Below are 10169 nucleotides of genomic sequence, written 5' to 3'. Positions count from 1 at the left end.
GGACAATCTTTACTCATCCATTATTTTTCTCATTTGTGATCAATAAGTGTATGGTCAAAATCTAAATCTGGGATTAAGCCCAGTCCAGCACTCTAGGACAATAATAACCAAGGAGAACTTATACAGATGAAAAGAAGGAGTGAAGCCAGGGATGGCCTCTGGTCATCAGCTTTTTCTGCACCTCTAGTGTTGGGTGTCACCTGAATTCAAAGAGAAGTGCAAAGGAGGAAGAGTGTTGCTTGTACCCCATACCCTCTAAGTCTTCCCTTATTTCTCAAATACATAGAAAAGTTTAAACTAGTAAGAATTGCTAGACAAATTATCTGTAATTTAGGAGTATGGGGCTTTGAACAGTGAGTCTTTGTAAATTCCTCCCTCCCACACTCAATAGAAAGAAGATACAATAGCTATTTATTCTCATGATGAAAATAAACCATTGCCACCAGTATCATCCCTTCACAGGGGTCTCTTTATAGAGATCTTGAGACTGGGCAAGTGGCCCTAAGAACTGCGCAGAATTAACAGTAAATGCAAACAAGTCAAGAGCCCCCCTTGGAGAAGTGTAGGCCTCTTCTAGTCTTGGCTCTGCCAATGATTTTGGCTTTAGGAAAAAAATCAACCAATCTCCCTAGCGCCTAAAGAGCATCTAGAATCCCTTTTAACTCTGTGAACCTGCGACTTGACTGCCCTGAAGGAGTGGTCCATGCAAAGGAGGAAGAGTGTTACTTGTACCCCATACCCTCTAAGTCTTCCCTTGTTTCTCATAGGATTGGGAGACAATTTCACACACTTTCTTTCAGGCCTCTTGGAAAAGCAATGGTCTTATACCTTAGTGTCAGTGGTGAAAATCATGGGCTCTGAAAGCAGGAAGACCCTGGCTCTAATCCTAATTCATGTTTTAGTCATGTAGCCTTAGTATGTTTACTTAATCTCCCCCAAATGCTTAGATTCACACTTCTGCCTTTAGGCAGACATCTAATGACTCTTTTAAGGACAAGGCAATCAATATAAAGAAAGTTTAAGTAGTAGAGAAAATGGGTTATTTCCTCGAATAAATGAGACCTAGGGAGAAATGGCAATCTCATTTTTAAAAATATATTCTTTAGTTGTCAATGGATCTTTTACTTATTTATGTGCGGTGCCGAGGATCAAACCCAGGACCTCACACATGCCAGGCAAGTGCTATACCACTGAGCCACAACTCCAGTCCCCAATCTCATTTTTTTTTTTTTTTTAAAGAAGGAACTATTTGTTCCACACAAGTCTCATTCTCTCATATCATGGCATGTGTCAGGATCACATGATCTTCCTTGCTATGTTCTTTTTTTGGTCAAGTTCAGAGTCACTTTGGATTTGTTAGGGGGGATTTTGAATCGTGTCTTGAACCAACTTTACAGTTGATGAACATAACTCACCCTGAACTTTACCACATTGCCAGCCAATGTCAAAAAAATATGTTTCTGTCAGTGCCACTGTGAGTTAAGTGGTTGACTATTTTTCAGTTTTACAAGAACATAGGTGAGCACCACTGCCTTGCTGGAGGAATTGTAGCCTTAAAGTCCTAAGTAACTGTGAAAATCCAGGCAGCATGAGTGACAGGGGTGTGATACCTCCCTTGCACCAGACTCTCTGCCTTTAGTTATCCTGGACAACTCAGCATATGAAATGTTGGTTCAGTAACAAGCAGTCACAACTGAGACTGGCATCAGGCCTGGACACTGTGTAGACCACACATTCAAAGAAAGGCCAGGTTGAAGGAAGACCCCCCCATGGCAGAAGAGAGAAAAGCAGGGGAGCTTTTCCTAAAATTTCTGAGAAACAGAAACCCTGGCCTGGTACACACACAAATTTTTGGTTTGTGATGCAGGATCCCCCAAAGCCAAAAAATAAACATGAAATTGGTACTAAATGTAATTGCACATGGATTGATTGGCAGAAGCACCACTGGAATGTCCTTGGGACACCTCCTGAAGATGAGCTCACAACGTAATTTAAAACACATGAAGCAGGGCTGGGGGTGTAGCTCTGTGGCAGAGCATTTGCTTAGTACTTGCTTAGCTCCCTCCCTCCAAAATGCAACCAAACAATAGAAAACACACACACACACACACACACACACACACACACGAGACTCCTTTTCCCATTGGAAGACAAAAACTGAAGAGTATAACCCCAAAAACCCTAACTATTGAACAAAAAAGCTGGTAAATATGTGAGTAAATATGAAGAAGTATTAAGTCTATGGAACAACAGCAGCAGCAGCTAACTGGAATCTTAACACTAAAATATGGTGTGCTCAGGGTCATCTTAAGAAAAGTTAAATCAACATTTGAAGGAAAACCAATAAAACTTTATCTGTGAAGCAATAACTGCAACTTTGCTTAAATTTTACGCTGTAACGTAAAATGTAAATCTGTAAAATATTATCTTCTAATAGATAATACAGGAGGATATCTTTAAGTAGAGAAGGGATCTCTTAAGTATGATAAAAAAGCACTTCCCACAAAGGTATAGATTAATAAAGTCTCCAGCATTAAAGTTAAGAAATTCTGATAACCAAGGCACTAAAAAGAGTGAAAAGACAACTTGCAAATGGGAGAAGATACTGATAATAAACACAACTGACAAAAGGCTCGAATCAAAAGAGCACATCAAGGACTGCAGATGAGTATGTAAATGATAGTCTGAGAGAAAAAGATAAAACATTTGAGTGGCATTACCAGGAGAGGAAACCTGAAAAGTAACCCTACATAACCCTCCTTAGCAGCCAGAAAATGCAAATTTATTTACTGATTGATTTTTAGGCGTAGATGAACATAACACCTTTATTTATTTATTTTTTTATGTGGTGCTGAGGATCAAACCCAGTGCCTCACATGTGCTAAGCAAGTACTCTATTGCTGAGCTACAACCCCAGCCCAGGAAATGCAAATTTTAACCACAGTGTTCTAATACTTATCAACTAGACAGGCAGATAGATGTTCACAAGGCAGACATTACCAAAAATGACGAACAACAAGACAGTTCAACCCCACAGGGGAAGTGTGAATTGGTGTGACTACTCTCAAAAATTTGGCGTTACCTGGTAAAGTTGTCACTCTGTGATCCATAGTTTCATCCTACGGGAACTCTGGCATGTGCATACTCAGGGAATGACAAACCTGTCTTCGCAGCACTGTTTTTAAGAAAATGGAAGCAACACAAGGGTGGGACAAAGCTGCTATGATGATAATGTCACATCAGATGAGGAGGTGATCCAAGTTAATGCATTCCAAGGTTTTGTATTGTTTCAGAGAAAGTGACACAGATACACTTTATTTTTTAAATTCAAGTATGCATTTAAATTTCCATTTATGGATAAATGGAAAGAGAATTAAGTTCAAGACCAGGAGAAGAGAAAGAATGGGATAAAGAAGTCTCAATCAATCTAACAAACAGGAGAAGGAGGTGGAGAGAAGAAAATAAATAGAAATCATAAGACAATGTGATGGAAATTAATTGTTCTATCAATAATCATAGTAAAAAAAACAGAGTAAACTCATATCTGCCAGAAGACCAACTCCTAGCTTCAGAGACAAAACATAAAACCAAAGAAACAAAACAAACAAACAAAACACAGTTATGCTATTTACAAGAAAACAAAAAAAGTGACACTGAAAGATTAAAAATGATACATCAGCCAATAATAACCAAAGAAAAGCTGATGTAAATAAATCAGTATCAGAGAAAAAAAGAAAGAAGTATTATTAGGTTGGAGAAAGAAGGATACAACATTTTGATAAAAGGAGCAAATTATCTGGAAACTTCTAAGCTCTAATGAATATAACGATTAAGAGAATTCCACAAAGGAAACTGGATACACCAACAATCACAGTAGCAGATTTTTGAACACATCTTTCTTGACAATTGATACTTAAAGACAAAAAAAAATCACTAAGGACCTAAAATATTTGAACCATGGAATTCTAATTCTAATAATGATGTGGCATATTTGCATAAAAAGATTTATCTAATGGGCATATACAGAACCTTGAACTTCATGGTGGAAATAGTCTTTTTGAGTCTCGTGGAACATTTCGGGAAAATGACCAATGCCTAGATGTAGATCAACATCACTGTCAAAGTAAAACATTTCATGCTCCATATTCTGTTTAATATTTTCCCCCACTTTCTTCTATCTTATTTTAAGTTTTTAAGCTGCTAGCCTGTCTTTTCTCCTGCCATTAGCCAGTAGAATTTCTATGCTTAGTGTTGGGGATGTTGGGTCTCCCAAGTAGCAGCTGCTGCTGAAAGGAGTATCAGAAGGAAACAAAGAGTGATCATCTCTCCTCCTGCATGTTCTGTAAGGTATCCTGCCAAGGACATTAATAGAAAGCATCACAGTTCTGGGTATAGAGTTGTGTGGCAATTTGTAACTATAATCCACCTAATTCTGTTTCCCATTATCTTAAATCTCTTCTTGAAAATGTTAATTTGTAACAAAAGTTTCTTTCCAGATACCAACATTGGTCTGTAGAATCAGATAAAACATTTCATTGAAAGTGTCTATTTCATTAAACAACTTTCTTGTTTGATAATTTCTCTGGGCATAATATTTGAATAAGCACGTTTTCCAACAATATGAATGCTTGCAAAACTTCTTGCTTATAGTTTTGGAAAGTACCTATCTCCTTCCATGCACAATGACATAATAAAGCCATAACTGACAGGCCTCTTTTTAAAAATAAAACAATGTCTAAATGATTTTCATCTTGTCAATAATGCAGACAATGATCTCTGATCACAATGTAATAAAATTAAAAGTTAAAGATGATTTAGAATGCTTATACAGTCATAAAACTTTAAAACACTTCTAAATTATTCATGGACCAAAGAATCATAATGAAAATTTCAAAATATTACAACTGAAAGACAATATCACTTGGCAGAGTTTGATGTAGATAAAACAGCTGCATTATTTGCATATTACTACATAGTAACATATTACCCCCAATTTTAGAATCTATGTAAATAAAAATTTATTATCTCACAGTTTTTGTGGGTCAGAAATCAGAGAACAACTTAGCTGGGTGGTTCTGGTTCTGATTCTGAAATGTAGCTGCAGTCAACATACCAGCTGGATCTGAAGTGATCTGAAGCTAGAATTTCCAATTTCAAGTTCACATGCCATCACTGCTATAGTATTCCATGTGTCAGGATTAAGTCACTAAGTCCAACTAATACTCAAGGAAGGCAGAATTAAGCTCTACCACTTTGTTATTTTGGTGCTGAGGCTTGAACCCAGGGCCTTGCGTGTGCTAAGTGCAGGCTCTTCCACTCACCTACACCCTCAACCCCTCTACCTCTTTATTTTGTTGTTGTTTTGTACAACATTTACACATTTATTTAAATTGACTGTGTACACAGATGAACAAAATGACTAATAGGTTATTTAGAGGGCAGAAGATAGGGGAAAATTATTCAAAAAAGGAAAATTTTGTACATGAATCTCTCAATATTTATATACTATTCATCTGATATTGATACAAATGAAAATTAAAATATAGGTACATTGGGTGAATGGGAGATTGGAAAAATATATTAGTGAAGAAATAAAAGTGGTAGGAGTGAAGTATATGAAGGAGAAAGAAAGAATATAAAATTCTTATCCTCCAGCTCCTCTCCCTCTTGAGTACAGATGGAAGGAATATCAAAGAGGAAGAAGAGTATCAAAGAATTTTGTGGACATAACTTTTAGTCCACACAGCATTACTTAGATAAGAAATTCAGTCTTAGACATATATGTTGGAGGAAAAAATAGTGAAATTAAACTATGTCTAGCTCAGTAAGTTAAAAACAATAAAGCCTAAAAAAAGTTAAGAGGAAGAGAGAGATGAACAAAAATGAGTGAAATAAAGAAGATAATCAAAACATTCAACAACAATGAAAACTTGGTTTTTTAAAAGATTACCAATATAGCAAATCTTCAGCAAAATTGACCAAGATACAGTAAAAGTATAAAAAAAATAGAAATTTTTTTAAAAAAAAGGACCAAATACACTGTTAAGAACCTTATATTGGGCTGGAGATGTGGCTCAAGTGGTAACGCGCTCGCCTGGCATGCGCGGGGCGCTGGGTTCAATCCTCAGCACCACATACAAATAAAATAAAGATGTTGTGTCCACCGAAAACTAAAAAATAAATGTTAAAAAAAAATTTAAAAAAGAACCTTATATTGCGCTGGGGATGTAACTCAGTTGGTAGAGTGCTCACTTTGTAGGCACAAAGTCCTGGGTTCAATCCCCAGCACCACCAAAAAACAAAAAACAGAACCTTATATTAATGACTTATTCAAATTCACTCCTGATGACATGGAAAACCTAAATAGATCTATAACCATTCATTAAGTAAAATTAGAAATAAAACATTTAATACCTTCTCCCCTGAACCCACCCCCCAACAAAAATAAACACCATGTCCATGTTGATTTGTGGGCAAATTTTGTGAAAACTTTGGGAGAAAAAGAAGATAATTTCTGCTTACCAAATCACTTTATGTAGAGAAAAAAAAAAATTTGGCCTTATTTTAAATATAAACATAAAATTCTAAATAAAATTAATAAATGAAATCAAGCAGAAATTAAATGATTGTTGTCCCAAAATAGAAAAAATGATCTAACATATTCATTAATGTCATTCATTAATAAGAGGAAAAAAAGATGGTTGTTTGAATATAAATAGAAAGGCATTTGATATAATTTAATACTCATTCCTAATGAAAATGTTTCAACTAGGAATTAAAACTTTCTTACTCTATCAAACATCAAATTGAACATACTTAATAATTCCAACTAAAAAATAGAAGCAGCCCATTAAAAAACAAGAACAAAATGAGAATGACATCATGACTGCTGTTCAACCTTGCACTGGAGGTCCTAGGTAATTAAGAGACCTAAGAGGTATAAATATTGAGATGAAAGAACAAGTCTATGACAATTTTTTTGGGGCTGGGGATGTGGCTCAAGCGGTAGCGCACTTTTGTCATCATTTCATCATTCAATCTTCTTTTATTCAAAAGTGTTCCTGACTCCTTCGGGAAGATTCTTCAAGAACTGTCTCTCAAGTCCATGAGCTAGATTGGGAACCAGCTTATTACTTCTATGTCAAGCATGCTCTCCATTCCTTCTCTTCCCTCCATTCTCTTCATCACACCCCAAAGATTACTTCAATAATTACATCTTATCTCATTATGTTTATTCTCACAGAATTTAATGTAAATATAACCAGGCTTTAAGGAACCTTCTTTGCTCATCCTCCTAAAAAATGTGTAGCACAAGCAGTCTCCTTAGTTCCACAAACACTCAACCCAGCAGTGTCTCATTTCCACCTTCCTCCTCTTTTCCTCCATTGCCCCCACCTGAAAGTTAATTTGTTACCATGACCACTGCTCAAAAGGAGTAATTAAGGAGAATTTAATGGAGGAACTATTTAAAAAGATGCATGTAGGGTTAAGGCAAACCAAGGAACAGCGAAGCATTCCTGGGTTGGCAAGTGCAGTTACTGACCCCAGCTCTGAAAGGGTAAGGGAGGAGCAGCGATGGAACTTGGAGACCTGTGACTCCAACAGGAGCTGTGGCCTAAGATAGAAGAGAATAGCATTAGCCAACTCCTGGCAAAGGACAAAAAGGGGAATGAACACCAGCTTCTCTGCTCCCACCCTTAGATCTCCTGCAGGTATGATGCATTAGCTAAGCCCAATTAGAAGAAAGAGGGCAAGAGACCCTGGTTAATACATTCCACAGAGATCATCCTTTCAGGGGACAGGGTAGGGTGCAGAGGGTACCATATATGACACAGTCCACAGGCCCTCCATCTAGTGTTCCAACTATTAGCATCCATTTTCTGCTAAAACTTTTTTAATGTTACAATTGTTTTTTCCATTTCATCTTCCATCCTCTCCACATGGCCAAAGCCATCACTTTCCTACTGTCACCTCCAAGACTTCTCAGGAGCACCATAGTTGGCCATACCTTCCTTTAAACATTGGCTCTTCTCTTCTACTATTGGCCTCTTTCTGCCCAACTGGCTGTGGCTTCTATTCCTTTTGCCAGTTTTGCCTGGCCAATCTATACATCAAAGGCCAAGGATCAGTATGGACCCATTATAGTTATGATCTTCACACTCATTCCATGAATTTAAGTGGCATCTGTCTACCTATCCTCCCAATCCAGTTGTTCCAGCCCTGATTTCTTATAGTCAATTAACTGCTTGACTTCTCCACTTAGATGCCCAGTGGATTATCTCAAATGTAGCATAAGCAAAACAGAACTGTTGACTTTTATTACTACTGCTCCTAAACCTACTTCTTAACTTTCATCTGTCTCCTTATTCAAAACCCCAGTTCATTTCTTTTTTTTTCTGATTATTTCCAAGCAAGTCCTGTTGACCTTAACATCAAAACATATTCAAAACATGTTCACATTCATTTTTTTCTATCACATAAGTCAAAACCACCATTTTGCAAAAGCCTTATTTCTAGATTCCCTAAGCCCTCCCTTGTATTCATTTCTTCAAATAAACAGATTAGATTTTTTTTCTTTGCCCATTGCACTTATTTTCTAACATGCTATAAATTTTGTATTCATTTTACTTACTTTTCTTGTCTGTCACTCCCTTCTAGAATGTAAGTTTCTTGAGGAAAGGAATGTGTCCCAAGTGCCAAGAACAGTGCCTGGCACATAACAGGTGCACAATACTTGCTTATTGAATGTTAGTCCTCTGCTTATGCTTTGGTTGCATCTCATTGCACTAAGAAATGAAATCCAAACTCTTAGGATGGTCCCCAAAGCCCTGGAATTCATCTCTGCCTACCTGTCCACCTCCATCTCTTGCGCTCTCTCTGCTCTTCCATAACCAAACTTCAGACACTGTCTTTCTGCACTCCACTTGTCCCTGCCTTAGGACATCAGCATTCTTGGTGTCACCTTCTTCCTTCCTTTCTACTACTCAAGACAGCTTTAATGACATCTTCTTAGAGAACACCTTTCTAATCACCCATTATAAAATAATCAGGTCACTATCTGTCACAGTGCTATTTACCATGGTGCTAATTATTGTTTTATTTTTTACTTTAACTTATTTGCCTATTTCCCTCCAGTAGAATATAAACTCCACGAGTGCAGAACTTTGTTACCCTTATCACTGTTATAACCTAGAAATGTTCTGGCATATCATGGGTACTCTATAAATGCACTCAGGAGGTATGTGAAGGCTGGAGATAATCAATTTGAGAAAACAGGTAAAAAATGGAGGGAAAAATCGAGAAATAGTTCAATACAATTTCCCCAAACCAAAAGACTATAAATCTCTTGCACAAAAGGCTCATTGAGTTATACAGCACAAGGAGGGGGAAAAACATACAAAGGCACATCAAGAAATCTAAGTGAGGACATAGATAAAACCCCCAAACCTCTAGTAAACAGCATGTCACAATCAAAGGATCAGGAACCAAGGTCCACAAGAATTCTCAACAGCAAAGATGGAAGCCAGACGGCAGTGGAGCCATCCTTTGAAATTCCTAAGTAAAATTATTTCCACTCAAGAATCCTTTACTTAGCAAAACTCTTAATTGTGAAAGTGGGATGATATTTCCAGATATTCAACTTAAAAGATTTAACTTACAGGTACCTTTACTCAGGAAATTACTAGATGATGTTTCATCAAAATGAAGTAAATTAGGAGGGAAGACAAAAGACAAAGAAATGCAGCCAACCCAGGATCCTCAATATGATGTTGAAGGGAGATGCAGGAAGCTGTGCACAGGTGAGGGAGCAATGGCTCCAGATTCAAGGTCAGGAGGCTTCAGAAGAGAGGCATCAGACAAAATTATAAGAGCATCTTGAGATCTTTAGCAACTGGGGAGGGGTTAGAGTAGTAATAAAGTCACAGGAAATAAAGCAGAAGTGGTAGGGAGAGCAGTTATTGACTCCAGGGAAGACAAAAACTTGTGCAAGAACTCAGACATAATAATGGACAGACTGGTTACTTATTCAATGTTAGGACCACATTGAAGGGCTGGGGATAGGTGGGAAAGTGTGTACACTGAGGGCAGAAAACTAAATCTTCCTCCCTTACAATGGGAAATCAGGGGATAAGTCCCTAAACTCAAGTTATTAAGAAATGAAAATAAAC

Source organism: Marmota flaviventris, chromosome 6 (assembly GCF_047511675.1).
Source record: "Marmota flaviventris isolate mMarFla1 chromosome 6, mMarFla1.hap1, whole genome shotgun sequence".
Classification (NCBI taxonomy): Eukaryota; Metazoa; Chordata; class Mammalia; order Rodentia; family Sciuridae; genus Marmota; species Marmota flaviventris.
The sequence above is the reverse complement of the archived record's forward strand: the minus strand, read 5'-3'. Positions refer to the sequence as shown.